General features: G+C 53.1%; 4 non-coding genes across 4 annotated transcripts; all 4 read right to left on the bottom strand.

The window, feature by feature from the left end:
• Window positions 1-250: 250 nt before the first annotated feature.
• TRNAS-GCU (transfer RNA serine (anticodon GCU)) lies at window positions 251-332 on the bottom strand. The gene has a single exon. It is a non-coding gene; the product is annotated as a tRNA-Ser (tRNA).
• Window positions 333-5,509: 5,177 nt separating this feature from the next.
• Window positions 5,510-5,591, bottom strand: TRNAS-GCU (transfer RNA serine (anticodon GCU)). Its single transcript has one exon. It is a non-coding gene; the product is annotated as a tRNA-Ser (tRNA).
• A 5,150-nt stretch (window positions 5,592-10,741) lies between these two features.
• TRNAS-GCU (transfer RNA serine (anticodon GCU)) lies at window positions 10,742-10,823 on the bottom strand. Its single transcript has one exon. It is a non-coding gene; the product is annotated as a tRNA-Ser (tRNA).
• Window positions 10,824-15,997: 5,174 nt separating this feature from the next.
• TRNAS-GCU (transfer RNA serine (anticodon GCU)) lies at window positions 15,998-16,079 on the bottom strand. Its single transcript has one exon. It is a non-coding gene; the product is annotated as a tRNA-Ser (tRNA).
• Window positions 16,080-19,276: the final 3,197 nt, after the last annotated feature.

Below are 19,276 nucleotides of genomic sequence, written 5' to 3' on the forward strand. Positions count from 1 at the left end.
TCCCAGGCACAGGGAGCTCTTGAGCAGGGACATGGCCAGGGACATGCCTCGTGAAAGGCTTTGTGTTTGATGGGGCTGTGCAAACCCTGGAGGTGGGGAGAGAGTAGGGGAGGGGGACACTCCCTTCCTGGGGAGGTGTCACCTGCCCTGCTTGGTAGACAAGAGCCTGACAAATGGGCGCTTGTCAGAAACAGCATGGGAAGAGCGGCCCCTGCTCCAGAAGGCTCCTTCTGGGCTGGTCCCTGGGCTCCGACGAGGATGGGATTTGAACCCATGCGTGCAGAGCACAATGGATTAGCAGTCCATCGCCTTCACCACTCGGCCACCTCGTCAGCCTGCTGTGGCCGTGGCGCAGCTGTGGCCGTGGCTGCGGCAGCAGCTGCTGCTGCCGCCACTGCCAGCACCGCCACTGCCAGCACCGCCACAGAGACTTGTGAACAAGGAGGACTGGCAGGTTCAGGACTGTCTGTTGGGCAGGAGTCCCTGCCAGGAGGGAGGATAGGACTGAAAAGCGCAGTGCTCTGCTGAACTCCTCCCCCAGGCCAGTAGGGTCGGGTCAAACAGGTGAACAAGGAGGATGAGGGACAGACTGGTCCCTGCTGGGGAGCCAGGGACCTGCCTCACGGAGGCAGGGTGCAATAATGTGTGGGTGGGGCAGGCTTCTACCTCTCCGGCCACCTCCCTCCCTCACCCTCTGGACCTTCTCCCAGTACCTGTCTTCCCCACAGCAGTGGGCCTCTTCCTCTCCGCACCCCGCTGTTCTTTGGCAGTCCGAGGGTAGCTGCCAGCAGCGTTGCAGGTCCAGGGATGCCTCGGAGCTCATGGAGGCCCGCACGCGTGAGCAGCTTCGCTGCACGCAATGGGATGCACACAATGTGGGAGGAGAGACCCACAATGTGGGTTGGCTGAGGGGCTCTGAGCTCATAATGCCATCCTGCAAGCACATCCCTTGCATCACAAGTGCCTGGGGCTGGGTTAAAAAAAAAGGGGGGAGGGGTGGGGAGGGGTGGGACCGTGCCCCTGCCTGGCAGTCTGGTTGGATCTGAATGCAGCAGGATCCTTGTGTGTGGGAGGGCAGAGAGGGACTGTGTGCAGTGGAAAGGGCTCAAGGGGTAGGATCTGCGTGTGTGTGACCGACCAACAACCCCTACGATGGGAGAAGGCTCAGAAGGCAAGGCGCCCCGTAAATCCCAAGGACAGTGTAGGATGCAGCTCGCGACCCACAGCTGTTGCACAGAGAACTAACGTTATCTCAAGACAAAGGGGACCAAAGGGTGGCCTTCGTCCCAGATAAGCAGCCATATCCGTTACCTGGACCTGGCGTAAGTGGGTTTTTTTCTTTTTTTTTTCAGAGCTGACCAAAAGGAAGTGAATGCCTCCCTGAGATTAGCCAGACCAGCATGTGGAAAGTGTATATGTGGCTCAGCCCAAGAGAGAGTATGAAGCCTCAACAGCTAACAGAGAAATTTTGAAGAGAGCAACGGGCTTGAGCTGGCATCAACCCACGCATTCCTTCCCGGCGACTGGGGACGCCCAGCGTTGTGACGGCGAGCGTATTTGAGACCGGTAATGGCAATCACGTTGGTGCTGTGATTGATCTGTCTAGCTAGATTTTGTTAGGCGTGTACACTTGAATTGTGATTTCAGTATATTGCTGAATCACTCTGCTAAATCAAAAACCCTGTGTAACATCAAATTCCCCCCACCCCCCAAACAAACTGTTATATTAGACATTGCACTCTCCGTACGCGTGGAATATCTAGAAGAAGCTGGTCAGGGAGTACTGGACTCTGACAAGGTGTTTGGTTAGAGGTGTTGGGGATTTGTAAGGGGGACCAGCAGCGGTTGTCTGAAACAGATACCAGAGGTCTCAAGGGGGAGGTTTGTTTCCATCAGGGTGTGCTTGTTTGGGGTGGGGGTGGGTGTGGGTGTGGGATTTATAAGGGGGACGAGAGGTCGCCTAAATGGGACCCCATCAGATCACAGGAAAAGTAGAATTTCAGGTGCACCTAGGGAGGAGTAACCCCCTTCACCAGTACATGCTGGGGGCTGACTTGCTGGAAAGCAGCCCTGCAGGGAAGGAACTGGGAGTCCTAGTGGACAAGCTGACCGTGAGCCAGCCGCGTGCCCTTGCGGCAAAGGCGGCCAGTGGTATCCTGGGCTGCATTAGGAAGAGTGCTGCCAGGAGATCGATGCGAGTGATCCTTCCCTTCTGCTCACCACTTGTGACACCACGTCTGGAGTCCTGCATCCAGTTCTGGGCTCTGCAGTACAAGAGAGATAAGGAGCTACTGGAGCGAGTCCGGCAAAGGGCCAATAAGATGATTAAGGGACTAGAGCATCTCTCCTCTGAGAAGGGGGGGCTGAGAGAGCTGGGACTGTTTAGCCTGGAGAAGTCTGAGGGGGGACCTTAGCAATCTGTATAAGTGTCTGAAGGGAGGGTGTAAAGAAGACCGAGGCGGACTCTTCAGTGGTACCCGGGGATGGGACGAGAGGCAATGGTCTCAAACTGAAAGACAAGAAGTTCCGTCTGAATCTAAGGAAAAGCTTTTTTACTGTGAGGGTGACTGAGCCCTGGAATGGGTTGCCCAGAGAGGTTGTGGAGTCTCCATCCTTGGGCATAATTCAAAAGCCGTTCGGACACGGTCCTGAGTAGCGTGCTCTAGGTGACTCTGCTTGAGCAGGGGTGCCGGACTAAATGATCTCCAGAGGTCTCTTCCAACCTCCACCGTTGTGACATTCTGTGAAGAGAGGGTAAGCACAGAGGTGTAAGTTTTGCTGGGCTGGAATAGCGTGCCAGGGCCAATGTAGGGGCCAAAGGGAACTTCTCTGTGTGCGCTTAGTGTTTGTGGTAGGTGAGCGGCCTGGCCAGAATCACATTTCTTGTGCAGTCTGCAAGTAGGAACGGTGCCAGCTTTTGAAGAGCAAGGAAGCGCAAATGAGCAGTTGTTGTGGGGCCGGAACAGGCATGCCAAGGCAACAGTAGGAGCTCAAGGGAACTTGGCTTTGCGCCCTTGTTTGGGGTCGTGCCCCTTAGCCAGAACTGTGTTTGTTCTGAGAGTCAGTTGGTGGGGGTGGTGTCATTTGGGGAGAGAGAGGCAAGCATGGAGATATGGGTGTGGTGGGGCTGGAATAGGACTGCCAGCGCCGTTGCAGGGGCCCAAGAGAACTTGGCTGTGAGCCCTTGTTAGTGGGGAAGGCAGGTGTCTGGGCCACAGCGGTGTTGTGTCCCAGGAAAACTTGTCTGCGAGCGCTTGTTAGTGAGGGTGGTAGGTAACGGCCCTTGCCAGAACAACGTTTGTACTGTGAACTGCCTGTAGTCAGTTTGGGAAGAGCAAGGAAGCACAGAAATTGTATTTTTGTGGCGCTGCTATAGGCATTTCAGGGTCAGTGTGGACACCCAAGAGAACTTGGCTGCGAGCGCGTGTTTGCGGCTGTGGTGGGTGAGCTGTTTGGCACAAAATACGTTCCTGTTGCAAACCTCTCGGGGCTTTTCCGAACCCTGCCAGGTTATTTCCTGGACTACTTATAACTTACTAAACGCAATGGGAACGATTCAGAGAGGAGCCAAGCACTTGGAAGAAGTGGTCTGAGCCAGCCTCCCGAATCTTCTCATCTTGGGTAGGTCTCTCTCTCTCTCTCTCTCTCTTACTACTCCTTTGCCTTCTTCTCAGAATAAATGGAATTCAATTTAGGTTCCGGTCAGAGCAGAAACAATTTATTACTATAGCTATAGGGGAGAGCCGAGAGCAGCGGCTGCCCTAATGAGGCTGTTAAAGAGTTAATATACCTTTGGATTATACAACTTGTCCTTCACAGGACAACAGGTGTGCGTGCGTGTGTGCGTGTGTGTGTGTGTGTGTGTGTGTGCGTGTGTGTGTGTGTGGATCAGCAGCAAAAAGGGAGTGAATCACTTCAGGAGAGGAGGTTCCAGCAAAACAGATAGTAGAATTTTTTACAGTCAATACATGGCTTCGATAGCTAGGAACACGGACGTCAGCAAGGTCATTGCAGATGTTATTTGTTTTTGTTTTTGTTTTTGTTTTTCCTAGGTGTATTTGCTAGATAGGCCTGCAAAGGCCTGTGAGGCGTCAACTATTTCAATTCCACCGGCATTAACCGCTTTACTTCCATACTCCCCACTTTGCGACTTCCAACCTCACGTCATGTTAAAGGTCTAGAGTACGGTAAAGGGGCTACAGACAACCTGCTCACAACTCCCGGGAAGCCCGGGCCGATCACTGCGTAGGCCGTGCTGTCCCATCACCCTTTCTTGCCTCTAGCCTTCATAATAGTTCGTAGCCATTAGTTCAAGTACTTCTTCCTTTTCTTTGTCTCTAGCCGTTAATATATTTAGCGTCATTATTTGGGCCTACGCTTGAGTTACACCCGGTTCTGTTTTTTTACGCATCAATCTGCTACAACATAACATTAACTGAAGCAATACATTCACAGTTACCAAGGTCAATAATCCTAATAAAATGTACTTTTACACCATCTTGGACCGTTTCCCTAACCGTCTGCTTCAGTCTGGGAGCCAACCCTACCAATCAAAAGGGTTTTTTCAGCTACTTTAGGCAAGACTGCTGTGGCGTCTTTAATTTTGTTGGCCTCTCGTATGATTTGACCACCTCAGTCAATACAGGTACAACAGGTGGTGTTGATGAAGGCACACGCGCCTCCTTGAGAAAGTGCTAGTACGTCCAGGGCAGTTCTACTTCCAGCCACAATGTTTGCCAGTGAAGAAATTTCAGTCTGCGTATGCTGTACAGGACTTAATGTTCATCCAGACCTTGTTCTAGCGTGGCTGAGATACTGATGATGGCCTTTCCTAACTCAGTTATTCCAAGAGAGGGCAGTACAGCATTGGGCAAGTTGAAGAAACCAGCTTTTTTGTTATGCAGAAGGATTATTGCTGCTCCTTTTTATAGTTTTATGGGTGAAGCCTCCTTGATTATGCACCGGTGACTGGTGTATGTATAGAAATACTTGGGATAATATAATGCAGGTAGTTTTTAAAAATATTGTTAAATAATTTACTTTGCCCAAGATGTTGGCTGATTTATGCCAAGAGTTCAGCTCTAGAGCACCTGTGTGCAGGGATCGTAGTTTCTCTCTCTCTGTCTCGCTGAAAGCACGTGGGAGACCAGGGGACAATGCTGCTCTCTCTGGCTACTGCCTGGAAACCCCTGGCTCCTCTGGCTCCGATTGCCTGAGCCCTCCCCTCCCGGCTTCACTGCCCGGGCGCACCTGGGCCTGTCCCAGGCACAGGGAGCTCTTGAGCAGGGACATGGCCAGGGACATGCCTCGTGAAAGGCTTTGTGTTTGATGGGGCTGTGCAAACCCTGGAGGTGGGGAGAGAGTAGGGGAGGGGGACACTCCCTTCCTGGGGAGGTGTCACCTGCCCTGCTTGGTAGACAAGAGCCTGACAAATGGGCGCTTGTCAGAAACAGCATGGGAAGAGCGGCCCCTGCTCCAGAAGGCTCCTTCTGGGCTGGTCCCTGGGCTCCGACGAGGATGGGATTTGAACCCATGCGTGCAGAGCACAATGGATTAGCAGTCCATCGCCTTCACCACTCGGCCACCTCGTCAGCCTGCTGTGGCCGTGGCGCAGCTGTGGCCGTGGCTGCGGCAGCAGCTGCTGCTGCCGCCACTGCCAGCACCGCCACTGCCAGCACCGCCACAGAGACTTGTGAACAAGGAGGACTGGCAGGTTCAGGACTGTCTGTTGGGCAGGAGTCCCTGCCAGGAGGGAGGATAGGACTGAAAAGCGCAGTGCTCTGCTGAACTCCTCCCCCAGGCCAGTAGGGTCGGGTCAAACAGGTGAACAAGGAGGATGAGGGACAGACTGGTCCCTGCTGGGGAGCCAGGGACCTGCCTCACGGAGGCAGGGTGCAATAATGTGTGGGTGGGGCAGGCTTCTACCTCTCCGGCCACCTCCCTCCCTCACCCTCTGGACCTTCTCCCAGTACCTGTCTTCCCCACAGCAGTGGGCCTCTTCCTCTCCGCACCCCGCTGTTCTTTGGCAGTCCGAGGGTAGCTGCCAGCAGCGTTGCAGGTCCAGGGATGCCTCGGAGCTCATGGAGGCCCGCACGCGTGAGCAGCTTCGCTGCACGCAATGGGATGCACACAATGTGGGAGGAGAGCCCCACAATGTGGGTTGGCTGAGGGGCTCTGAGCTCATAATGCCATCCTGCAAGCACATCCCTTGCATCACAAGTGCCTGGGGCTGGGTTAAAAAAAAAGGGGGAGGGGTGGGGAGGGGTGGGACCGTGCCCCTGCCTGGCAGTCTGGCTGGATCTGAATGCAGCAGGATCCTTGTGTGTGGGAGGGCAGAGAGGGGCTGTGTGCAGTGGAAAGGGCTCAAGGGGTAGGATCTGCGTGTGTGTGACCGACCAACAACCCCTACGATGGGAGAAGGCTCAGAAGGCAAGGCGCCCCGTAAATCCCAAGGACAGTGTAGGATGCAGCTCGCGACCCACAGCTGTTGCACAGAGAACTAACGTTATCTCAAGACAAAGGGGACCAAAGGGTGGCCTTCGTCCCAGATAAGCAGCCATATCCGTTACCTGGACCTGGCGTAAGTGGGTTTTTTTCTTTTTTTTTTCAGAGCTGACCAAAAGGAAGTGAATGCCTCCCTGAGATTAGCCAGACCAGCATGTGGAAAGTGTATATGTGGCTCAGCCCAAGAGAGAGTATGAAGCCTCAACAGCTAACAGAGAAATTTTGAAGAGAGCAACGGGCTTGAGCTGGCATCAACCCACGCATTCCTTCCCGGCGACTGGGGACGCCCAGCGTTGTGACGGCGAGCGTATTTGAGACCGGTAATGGCAATCACGTTGGTGCTGTGATTGATCTGTCTAGCTAGATTTTGTTAGGCGTGTACACTTGAATTGTGATTTCAGTATATTGCTGAATCACTCTGCTAAATCAAAAACCCTGTGTAACATCAAATTCCCCCCACCCCCCAAACAAACTGTTATATTAGACATTGCACTCTCCGTACGCGTGGAATATCTAGAAGAAGCTGGTCAGGGAGTACTGGACTCTGACAAGGTGTTTGGTTAGAGGTGTTGGGGATTTGTAAGGGGGACCAGCAGCGGTTGTCTGAAACAGATACCAGAGGTCTCAAGGGGGAGGTTTGTTTCCATCAGGGTGTGCTTGTTTGGGGTGGGGGTGGGTGTGGGTGTGGGATTTATAAGGGGGACGAGAGGTCGCCTAAATGGGACCCCATCAGATCACAGGAAAAGTAGAATTTCAGGTGCACCTAGGGAGGAGTAACCCCCTTCACCAGTACATGCTGGGGGCTGACTTGCTGGAAAGCAGCCCTGCAGGGAAGGAACTGGGAGTCCTAGTGGACAAGCTGACCGTGAGCCAGCCGCGTGCCCTTGTGGCAAAGGCGGCCAGTGGTATCCTGGGCTGCATTAGGAAGAGTGCTGCCAGGAGATCGATGCGAGTGATCCTTCCCTTCTGCTCACCACTTGTGACACCACGTCTGGAGTCCTGCATCCAGTTCTGGGCTCTGCAGTACAAGAGAGATAAGGAGCTACTGGCGCGAGTCCGGCAAAGGGCCAATAAGATGATTAAGGGACTAGAGCATCTCTCCTCTGAGAAGGGGGGGCTGAGAGAGCTGGGACTGTTTAGCCTGGAGAAGTCTGAGGGGGGACCTTAGCAATCTGTATAAGTGTCTGAAGGGAGGGTGTAAAGAAGACCGAGGCGGACTCTTCAGTGGTACCCGGGGATGGGACGAGAGGCAATGGTCTCAAACTGAAAGACAAGAAGTTCCGTCTGAATCTAAGGAAAAGCTTTTTTACTGTGAGGGTGACTGAGCCCTGGAATGGGTTGCCCAGAGAGGTTGTGGAGTCTCCATCCTTGGGCATAATTCAAAAGCCGTTCGGACACGGTCCTGAGTAGCGTGCTCTAGGTGACTCTGCTTGAGCAGGGGTGCCGGACTAAATGATCTCCAGAGGTCTCTTCCAACCTCCACCGTTGTGACATTCTGTGAAGAGAGGGTAAGCACAGAGGTGTAAGTTTTGCTGGGCTGGAATAGCGTGCCAGGGCCAATGTAGGGGCCAAAGGGAACTTCTCTGTGTGCGCTTAGTGTTTGTGGTAGGTGAGCGGCCTGGCCAGAATCACATTTCTTGTGCAGTCTGCAAGTAGGAACGGTGCCAGCTTTTGAAGAGCAAGGAAGCGCAAATGAGCAGTTGTTGTGGGGCCGGAACAGGCATGCCAAGGCAACAGTAGGAGCTCAAGGGAACTTGGCTTTGCGCCCTTGTTTGGGGTCGTGCCCCTTAGCCAGAACTGTGTTTGTTCTGAGAGTCAGTTGGTGGGGGTGGTGTCATTTGGGGAGAGAGAGGCAAGCATGGAGATATGGGTGTGGTGGGGCTGGAATAGGACTGCCAGCGCCGTTGCAGGGGCCCAAGAGAACTTGGCTGTGAGCCCTTGTTAGTGGGGAAGGCAGGTGTCTGGGCCACAGCGGTGTTGTGTCCCAGGAAAACTTGTCTGCGAGCGCTTGTTAGTGAGGGTGGTAGGTAACGGCCCTTGCCAGAACAACGTTTGTACTGTGAACTGCCTGTAGTCAGTTTGGGAAGAGCAAGGAAGCACAGAAATTGTATTTTTGTGGCGCTGCTATAGGCATTTCAGGGTCAGTGTGGACACCCAAGAGAACTTGGCTGCGAGCGCGTGTTTGCGGCTGTGGTGGGTGAGCTGTTTGGCACAAAATACGTTCCTGTTGCAAACCTCTCGGGGCTTTTCCGAACCCTGCCAGGTTATTTCCCGGACTACTTATGACTTGCTAAACGCAATGGGAACGATTCAGAGAGGAGCCAAGCACTTGGAAGAAGTGGTCTGAGCCAGCCTCCCGAATCTTCTCATCTTGGGTAGGTCTCTCTCTCTCTCTCTCTCTCTTACTACTCCTTTGCCTTCTTCTCAGAATAAATGGAATTCAATTTAGGTTCCGGTCAGAGCAGAAACAATTTATTACTATAGCTATAGGGGAGAGCCGAGAGCAGCGGCTGCCCTAATGAGGCTGTTAAAGAGTTAATATACCTTTGGATTATACAACTTGTCCTTCACAGGACAACAGGTGTGCGTGCGTGTGTGCGTGTGTGTGTGTGTGGATCAGCAGCAAAAAGGGAGTGAATCACTTCAGGAGAGGAGGTTCCAGCAAAACAGATAGTAGAATTTTTTACAGTCAATACATGGCTTCGATAGCTAGGAACACGGACGTCAGCAAGGTCATTGCAGATGTTATTTGTTTTTGTTTTTGTTTTTGTTTTTCCTAGGTGTATTTGCTAGATAGGCCTGCAAAGGCCTGTGAGGCGTCAACTATTTCAATTCCACCGGCATTAACCGCTTTACTTCCATACTCCCCACTTTGCGACTTCCAACCTCACGTCATGTTAAAGGTCTAGAGTACGGTAAAGGGGCTACAGACAACCTGCTCACAACTCCCGGGAAGCCCGGGCCGATCACTGCGTAGGCCGTGCTGTCCCATCACCCTTTCTTGCCTCTAGCCTTCATAATAGTTCGTAGCCATTAGTTCAAGTACTTCTTCCTTTTCTTTGTCTCTAGCCGTTAATATATTTAGCGTCATTATTTGGGCCTACGCTTGAGTTACACCCGGTTGTGTTTTTTTACGCATCAATCTGCTACAACATAACATTAACTGAAGCAATACATTCACAGTTACCAAGGTCAATAATCCTAATAAAATGTACTTTTACACCATCTTGGACCGTTTCCCTAACCGTCTGCTTCAGTCTGGGAGCCAACCCTACCAATCAAAAGGGTTTTTTCAGCTACTTTAGGCAAGACTGCTGTGGCGTCTTTAATTTTGTTGGCCTCTCGTATGATTTGACCACCTCAGTCAATACAGGTACAACAGGTGGTGTTGATGAAGGCACACGCGCCTCCTTGAGAAAGTGCTAGTACGTCCAGGGCAGTTCTACTTCCAGCCACAATGTTTGCCAGTGAAGAAATTTCAGTCTGCGTATGCTGTACAGGACTTAATGTTCATCCAGACCTTGTTCTAGCGTGGCTGAGATACTGATGATGGCCTTTCCTAACTCAGTTATTCCAAGAGAGGGCAGTACAGCATTGGGCAAGTTGAAGAAACCAGCTTTTTTGTTATGCAGAAGGATTATTGCTGCTCCTTTTTATAGTTTTATGGGTGAAGCCTCCTTGATTATGCACCGGTGACTGGTGTATGTATAGAAATACTTGGGATAATATAATGCAGGTAGTTTTTAAAAATATTGTTAAATAATTTACTTTGCCCAAGATGTTGGCTGATTTATGCCAAGAGTTCAGCTCTAGAGCACCTGTGTGCAGGGATCGTAGTTTCTCTCTCTCTGTCTCGCTGAAAGCACGTGGGAGACCAGGGGACAATGCTGCTCTCTCTGGCTACTGCCTGGAAACCCCTGGCTCCTCTGGCTCCGATTGCCTGAGCCCTCCCCTCCCGGCTTCACTGCCCGGGCGCACCTGGGCCTGTCCCAGGCACAGGGAGCTCTTGAGCAGGGACATGGCCAGGGACATGCCTCGTGAAAGGCTTTGTGTTTGATGGGGCTGTGCAAACCCTGGAGGTGGGGAGAGAGTAGGGGAGGGGGACACTCCCTTCCTGGGGAGGTGTCACCTGCCCTGCTTGGTAGACAAGAGCCTGACAAATGGGCGCTTGTCAGAAACAGCATGGGAAGAGCGGCCCCTGCTCCAGAAGGCTCCTTCTGGGCTGGTCCCTGGGCTCCGACGAGGATGGGATTTGAACCCATGCGTGCAGAGCACAATGGATTAGCAGTCCATCGCCTTCACCACTCGGCCACCTCGTCAGCCTGCTGTGGCCGTGGCGCAGCTGTGGCCGTGGCTGCGGCAGCAGCTGCTGCTGCCGCCACTGCCAGCACCGCCACTGCCAGCACCGCCACAGAGACTTGTGAACAAGGAGGACTGGCAGGTTCAGGACTGTCTGTTGGGCAGGAGTCCCTGCCAGGAGGGAGGATAGGACTGAAAAGCGCAGTGCTCTGCTGAACTCCTCCCCCAGGCCAGTAGGGTCGGGTCAAACAGGTGAACAAGGAGGATGAGGGACAGACTGGTCCCTGCTGGGGAGCCAGGGACCTGCCTCACGGAGGCAGGGTGCAATAATGTGTGGGTGGGGCAGGCTTCTACCTCTCCGGCCACCTCCCTCCCTCACCCTCTGGACCTTCTCCCAGTACCTGTCTTCCCCACAGCAGTGGGCCTCTTCCTCTCCGCACCCCGCTGTTCTTTGGCAGTCCGAGGGTAGCTGCCAGCAGCGTTGCAGGTCCAGGGATGCCTCGGAGCTCATGGAGGCCCGCACGCGTGAGCAGCTTCGCTGCACGCAATGGGATGCACACAATGTGGGAGGAGAGACCCACAATGTGGGTTGGCTGAGGGGCTCTGAGCTCATAATGCCATCCTGCAAGCACATCCCTTGCATCACAAGTGCCTGGGGCTGGGTTAAAAAAAAGGGGGGAGGGGTGGGGAGGGGTGGGACCGTGCCCCTGCCTGGCAGTCTGGCTGGATCTGAATGCAGCAGGATCCTTGTGTGTGGGAGGGCAGAGAGGGGCTGTGTGCAGTGGAAAGGGCTCAAGGGGTAGGATCTGCGTGTGTGTGACCGACCAACAACCCCTACGATGGGAGAAGGCTCAGAAGGCAAGGCGCCCCGTAAATCCCAAGGACAGTGTAGGATGCAGCTCGCGACCCACAGCTGTTGCACAGAGAACTAACGTTATCTCAAGACAAAGGGGACCAAAGGGTGGCCTTCGTCCCAGATAAGCAGCCATATCCGTTACCTGGACCTGGCGTAAGTGGGTTTTTTTCTTTTTTTTTTCAGAGCTGACCAAAAGGAAGTGAATGCCTCCCTGAGATTAGCCAGACCAGCATGTGGAAAGTGTATATGTGGCTCAGCCCAAGAGAGAGTATGAAGCCTCAACAGCTAACAGAGAAATTTTGAAGAGAGCAACGGGCTTGAGCTGGCATCAACCCACGCATTCCTTCCCGGCGACTGGGGACGCCCAGCGTTGTGACGGCGAGCGTATTTGAGACCGGTAATGGCAATCACGTTGGTGCTGTGATTGATCTGTCTAGCTAGATTTTGTTAGGCGTGTACACTTGAATTGTGATTTCAGTATATTGCTGAATCACTCTGCTAAATCAAAAACCCTGTGTAACATCAAATTCCCCCCACCCCCCAAACAAACTGTTATATTAGACATTGCACTCTCCGTACGCGTGGAATATCTAGAAGAAGCTGGTCAGGGAGTACTGGACTCTGACAAGGTGTTTGGTTAGAGGTGTTGGGGATTTGTAAGGGGGACCAGCAGCGGTTGTCTGAAACAGATACCAGAGGTCTCAAGGGGGAGGTTTGTTTCCATCAGGGTGTGCTTGTTTGGGGTGGGGGTGGGTGTGGGTGTGGGATTTATAAGGGGGACGAGAGGTCGCCTAAATGGGACCCCATCAGATCACAGGAAAAGTAGAATTTCAGGTGCACCTAGGGAGGAGTAACCCCCTTCACCAGTACATGCTGGGGGCTGACTTGCTGGAAAGCAGCCCTGCAGGGAAGGAACTGGGAGTCCTAGTGGACAAGCTGACCGTGAGCCAGCCGCGTGCCCTTGCGGCAAAGGCGGCCAGTGGTATCCTGGGCTGCATTAGGAAGAGTGCTGCCAGGAGATCGATGCGAGTGATCCTTCCCTTCTGCTCACCACTTGTGACACCACGTCTGGAGTCCTGCATCCAGTTCTGGGCTCTGCAGTACAAGAGAGATAAGGAGCTACTGGCGCGAGTCCGGCAAAGGGCCAATAAGATGATTAAGGGACTAGAGCATCTCTCCTCTGAGAAGGGGGGGCTGAGAGAGCTGGGACTGTTTAGCCTGGAGAAGTCTGAGGGGGGACCTTAGCAATCTGTATAAGTGTCTGAAGGGAGGGTGTAAAGAAGACCGAGGCGGACTCTTCAGTGGTACCCGGGGATGGGACGAGAGGCAATGGTCTCAAACTGAAAGACAAGAAGTTCCGTCTGAATCTAAGGAAAAGCTTTTTTACTGTGAGGGTGACTGAGCCCTGGAATGGGTTGCCCAGAGAGGTTGTGGAGTCTCCATCCTTGGGCATAATTCAAAAGCCGTTCGGACACGGTCCTGAGTAGCGTGCTCTAGGTGACTCTGCTTGAGCAGGGGTGCCGGACTAAATGATCTCCAGAGGTCTCTTCCAACCTCCACCGTTGTGACATTCTGTGAAGAGAGGGTAAGCACAGAGGTGTAAGTTTTGCTGGGCTGGAATAGCGTGCCAGGGCCAATGTAGGGGCCAAAGGGAACTTCTCTGTGTGCGCTTAGTGTTTGTGGTAGGTGAGCGGCCTGGCCAGAATCACATTTCTTGTGCAGTCTGCAAGTAGGAACGGTGCCAGCTTTTGAAGAGCAAGGAAGCGCAAATGAGCAGTTGTTGTGGGGCCGGAACAGGCATGCCAAGGCAACAGTAGGAGCTCAAGGGAACTTGGCTTTGCGCCCTTGTTTGGGGTCGTGCCCCTTAGCCAGAACTGTGTTTGTTCTGAGAGTCAGTTGGTGGGGGTGGTGTCATTTGGGGAGAGAGAGGCAAGCATGGAGATATGGGTGTGGTGGGGCTGGAATAGGACTGCCAGCGCCGTTGCAGGGGCCCAAGAGAACTTGGCTGTGAGCCCTTGTTAGTGGGGAAGGCAGGTGTCTGGGCCACAGCGGTGTTGTGTCCCAGGAAAACTTGTCTGCGAGCGCTTGTTAGTGAGGGTGGTAGGTAACGGCCCTTGCCAGAACAACGTTTGTACTGTGAACTGCCTGTAGTCAGTTTGGGAAGAGCAAGGAAGCACAGAAATTGTATTTTTGTGGCGCTGCTATAGGCATTTCAGGGTCAGTGTGGACACCCAAGAGAACTTGGCTGCGAGCGCGTGTTTGCGGCTGTGGTGGGTGAGCTGTTTGGCACAAAATACGTTCCTGTTGCAAACCTCTCGGGGCTTTTCCGAACCCTGCCAGGTTATTTCCTGGACTACTTATGACTTGCTAAACGCAATGGGAACGATTCAGAGAGGAGCCAAGCACTTGGAAGAAGTGGTCTGAGCCAGCCTCCCGAATCTTCTCATCTTGGGTAGGTCTCTCTCTCTCTCTCTCTCTCTTACTACTCCTTTGCCTTCTTCTCAGAATAAATGGAATTCAATTTAGGTTCCGGTCAGAGCAGAAACAATTTATTACTATAGCTATAGGGGAGAGCCGAGAGCAGCGGCTGCCCTAATGAGGCTGTTAAAGAGTTAATATACCTTTGGATTATACAACTTGTCCTTCACAGGACAACAGGTGTGCGTGCGTGTGTGCGTGTGTGTGTGTGTGTGTGTGTGTGCGTGTGTGTGTGTGGATCAGCAGCAAAAAGGGAGTGAATCACTTCAGGAGAGGAGGTTCCAGCAAAACAGATAGTAGAATTTTTTACAGTCAATACATGGCTTCGATAGCTAGGAACACGGACGTCAGCAAGGTCATTGCAGATGTTATTTGTTTTTGTTTTTGTTTTTGTTTTTCCTAGGTGTATTTGCTAGATAGGCCTGCAAAGGCCTGTGAGGCGTCAACTATTTCAATTCCACCGGCATTAACCGCTTTACTTCCATACTCCCCACTTTGCGACTTCCAACCTCACGTCATGTTAAAGGTCTAGAGTACGGTAAAGGGGCTACAGACAACCTGCTCACAACTCCCGGGAAGCCCGGGCCGATCACTGCGTAGGCCGTGCTGTCCCATCACCCTTTCTTGCCTCTAGCCTTCATAATAGTTCGTAGCCATTAGTTCAAGTACTTCTTCCTTTTCTTTGTCTCTAGCCGTTAATATATTTAGCGTCATTATTTGGGCCTACGCTTGAGTTACACCCGGTTGTGTTTTTTTACGCATCAATCTGCTACAACATAACATTAACTGAAGCAATACATTCACAGTTACCAAGGTCAATAATCCTAATAAAATGTACTTTTACACCATCTTGGACCGTTTCCCTAACCGTCTGCTTCAGTCTGGGAGCCAACCCTACCAATCAAAAGGGTTTTTTCAGCTACTTTAGGCAAGACTGCTGTGGCGTCTTTAATTTTGTTGGCCTCTCGTATGATTTGACCACCTCAGTCAATACAGGTACAACAGGTGGTGTTGATGAAGGCACACGCGCCTCCTTGAGAAAGTGCTAGTACGTCCAGGGCAGTTCTACTTCCAGCCACAATGTTTGCCAGTGAAGAAATTTCAGTCTGCGTATGCTGTACAGGACTTAATGTTCATCCAGACCTTGTTCTAGCGTGGCTGAGATACTGATGATGGCCTTTCCTAACTCAGTTATTCCAAGAGAGGGCAGTACAGCATTGGGCAAGTTGAAGAAACCAGCTTTTTTGTTATGCAGAAGGATTATTGCTGCTCCTTTTTATAGTTTTATGGGTGAAGCCTCCTTGATTATGCACCGGTGACTGGTGTATGTATAGAAATACTTGGGATAATATAATGCAGGTAGTTTTTAAAAATATTGTTAAATAATTTACTTTGCCCAAGATGTTGGCTGATTTATGCCAAGAGTTCAGCTCTAGAGCACCTGTGTGCAGGGATCGTAGTTTCTCTCTCTCTGTCTCGCTGAAAGCACGTGGGAGACCAGGGGACAATGCTGCTCTCTCTGGCTACTGCCTGGAAACCCCTGGCTCCTCTGGCTCCGATTGCCTGAGCCCTCCCCTCCCGGCTTCACTGCCCGGGCGCACCTGGGCCTGTCCCAGGCACAGGGAGCTCTTGAGCAGGGACATGGCCAGGGACATGCCTCGTGAAAGGCTTTGTGTTTGATGGGGCTGTGCAAACCCTGGAGGTGGGGAGAGAGTAGGGGAGGGGGACACTCCCTTCCTGGGGAGGTGTCACCTGCCCTGCTTGGTAGACAAGAGCCTGACAAATGGGCGCTTGTCAGAAACAGCATGGGAAGAGCGGCCCCTGCTCCAGAAGGCTCCTTCTGGGCTGGTCCCTGGGCTCCGACGAGGATGGGATTTGAACCCATGCGTGCAGAGCACAATGGATTAGCAGTCCATCGCCTTCACCACTCGGCCACCTCGTCAGCCTGCTGTGGCCGTGGCGCAGCTGTGGCCGTGGCTGCGGCAGCAGCTGCTGCTGCCGCCACTGCCAGCACCGCCACTGCCAGCACCGCCACAGAGACTTGTGAACAAGGAGGACTGGCAGGTTCAGGACTGTCTGTTGGGCAGGAGTCCCTGCCAGGAGGGAGGATAGGACTGAAAAGCGCAGTGCTCTGCTGAACTCCTCCCCCAGGCCAGTAGGGTCGGGTCAAACAGGTGAACAAGGAGGATGAGGGACAGACTGGTCCCTGCTGGGGAGCCAGGGACCTGCCTCACGGAGGCAGGGTGCAATAATGTGTGGGTGGGGCAGGCTTCTACCTCTCCGGCCACCTCCCTCCCTCACCCTCTGGACCTTCTCCCAGTACCTGTCTTCCCCACAGCAGTGGGCCTCTTCCTCTCCGCACCCCGCTGTTCTTTGGCAGTCCGAGGGTAGCTGCCAGCAGCGTTGCAGGTCCAGGGATGCCTCGGAGCTCATGGAGGCCCGCACGCGTGAGCAGCTTCGCTGCACGCAATGGGATGCACACAATGTGGGAGGAGAGACCCACAATGTGGGTTGGCTGAGGGGCTCTGAGCTCATAATGCCATCCTGCAAGCACATCCCTTGCATCACAAGTGCCTGGGGCTGGGTTAAAAAAAAGGGGGGAGGGGTGGGGAGGGGTGGGACCGTGCCCCTGCCTGGCAGTCTGGCTGGATCTGAATGCAGCAGGATCCTTGTGTGTGGGAGGGCAGAGAGGGGCTGTGTGCAGTGGAAAGGGCTCAAGGGGTAGGATCTGCGTGTGTGTGACCGACCAACAACCCCTACGATGGGAGAAGGCTCAGAAGGCAAGGCGCCCCGTAAATCCCAAGGACAGTGTAGGATGCAGCTCGCGACCCACAGCTGTTGCACAGAGAACTAACGTTATCTCAAGACAAAGGGGACCAAAGGGTGGCCTTCGTCCCAGATAAGCAGCCATATCCGTTACCTGGACCTGGCGTAAGTGGGTTTTTTTCTTTTTTTTTTCAGAGCTGACCAAAAGGAAGTGAATGCCTCCCTGAGATTAGCCAGACCAGCATGTGGAAAGTGTATATGTGGCTCAGCCCAAGAGAGAGTATGAAGCCTCAACAGCTAACAGAGAAATTTTGAAGAGAGCAACGGGCTTGAGCTGGCATCAACCCACGCATTCCTTCCCGGCGACTGGGGACGCCCAGCGTTGTGACGGCGAGCGTATTTGAGACCGGTAATGGCAATCACGTTGGTGCTGTGATTGATCTGTCTAGCTAGATTTTGTTAGGCGTGTACACTTGAATTGTGATTTCAGTATATTGCTGAATCACTCTGCTAAATCAAAAACCCTGTGTAACATCAAATTCCCCCCACCCCCCAAACAAACTGTTATATTAGACATTGCACTCTCCGTACGCGTGGAATATCTAGAAGAAGCTGGTCAGGGAGTACTGGACTCTGACAAGGTGTTTGGTTAGAGGTGTTGGGGATTTGTAAGGGGGACCAGCAGCGGTTGTCTGAAACAGATACCAGAGGTCTCAAGGGGGAGGTTTGTTTCCATCAGGGTGTGCTTGTTTGGGGTGGGGGTGGGTGTGGGTGTGGGATTTATAAGGGGGACGAGAGGTCGCCTAAATGGGACCCCATCAGATCACAGGAAAAGTAGAATTTCAGGTGCACCTAGGGAGGAGTAACCCCCTTCACCAGTACATGCTGGGGGCTGACTTGCTGGAAAGCAGCCCTGCAGGGAAGGAACTGGGAGTCCTAGTGGACAAGCTGACCGTGAGCCAGCCGCGTGCCCTTGCGGCAAAGGCGGCCAGTGGTATCCTGGGCTGCATTAGGAAGAGTGCTGCCAGGAGATCGATGCGAGTGATCCTTCCCTTCTGCTCACCACTTGTGACACCACGTCTGGAGTCCTGCATCCAGTTCTGGGCTCTGCAGTACAAGAGAGATAAGGAGCTACTGGCGCGAGTCCGGCAAAGGGCCAATAAGATGATTAAGGGACTAGAGCATCTCTCCTCTGAGAAGGGGGGGCTGAGAGAGCTGGGACTGTTTAGCCTGGAGAAGTCTGAGGGGGGACCTTAGCAATCTGTATAAGTGTCTGAAGGGAGGGTGTAAAGAAGACCGAGGCGGACTCTTCAGTGGTACCCGGGGATGGGACGAGAGGCAATGGTCTCAAACTGAAAGACAAGAAGTTCCGTCTGAATCTAAGGAAAAGCTTTTTTACTGTGAGGGTGACTGAGCCCTGGAATGGGTTGCCCAGAGAGGTTGTGGAGTCTCCATCCTTGGGCATAATTCAAAAGCCGTTCGGACACGGTCCTGAGTAGCGTGCTCTAGGTGACTCTGCTTGAGCAGGGGTGCCGGACTAAATGATCTCCAGAGGTCTCTTCCAACCTCCACCGTTGTGACATTCTGTGAAGAGAGGGTAAGCACAGAGGTGTAAGTTTTGCTGGGCTGGAATAGCGTGCCAGGGCCAATGTAGGGGCCAAAGGGAACTTCTCTGTGTGCGCTTAGTGTTTGTGGTAGGTGAGCGGCCTGGCCAGAATCACATTTCTTGTGCAGTCTGCAAGTAGGAACGGTGCCAGCTTTTGAAGAGCAAGGAAGCGCAAATGAGCAGTTGTTGTGGGGCCGGAACAGGCATGCCAAGGCAACAGTAGGAGCTCAAGGGAACTTGGCTTTGCGCCCTTGTTTGGGGTCGTGCCCCTTAGCCAGAACTGTGTTTGTTCTGAGAGTCAGTTGGTGGGGGTGGTGTCATTTGGGGAGAGAGAGGCAAGCATGGAGATATGGGTGTGGTGGGGCTGGAATAGGACTGCCAGCGCCGTTGCAGGGGCCCAAGAGAACTTGGCTGTGAGCCCTTGTTAGTGGGGAAGGCAGGTGTCTGGGCCACAGCGGTGTTGTGTCCCAGGAAAACTTGTCTGCGAGCGCTTGTTAGTGAGGGTGGTAGGTAACGGCCCTTGCCAGAACAACGTTTGTACTGTGAACTGCCTGTAGTCAGTTTGGGAAGAGCAAGGAAGCACAGAAATTGTATTTTTGTGGCGCTGCTATAGGCATTTCAGGGTCAGTGTGGACACCCAAGAGAACTTGGCTGCGAGCGCGTGTTTGCGGCTGTGGTGGGTGAGCTGTTTGGCACAAAATACGTTCCTGTTGCAAACCTCTCGGGGCTTTTCCGAACCCTGCCAGGTTATTTCCCGGACTACTTAT

This window comes from Struthio camelus, chromosome 19 (assembly GCF_040807025.1).
Source record: "Struthio camelus isolate bStrCam1 chromosome 19, bStrCam1.hap1, whole genome shotgun sequence".
NCBI classification, from domain to species: domain Eukaryota; kingdom Metazoa; phylum Chordata; class Aves; order Struthioniformes; family Struthionidae; genus Struthio; species Struthio camelus.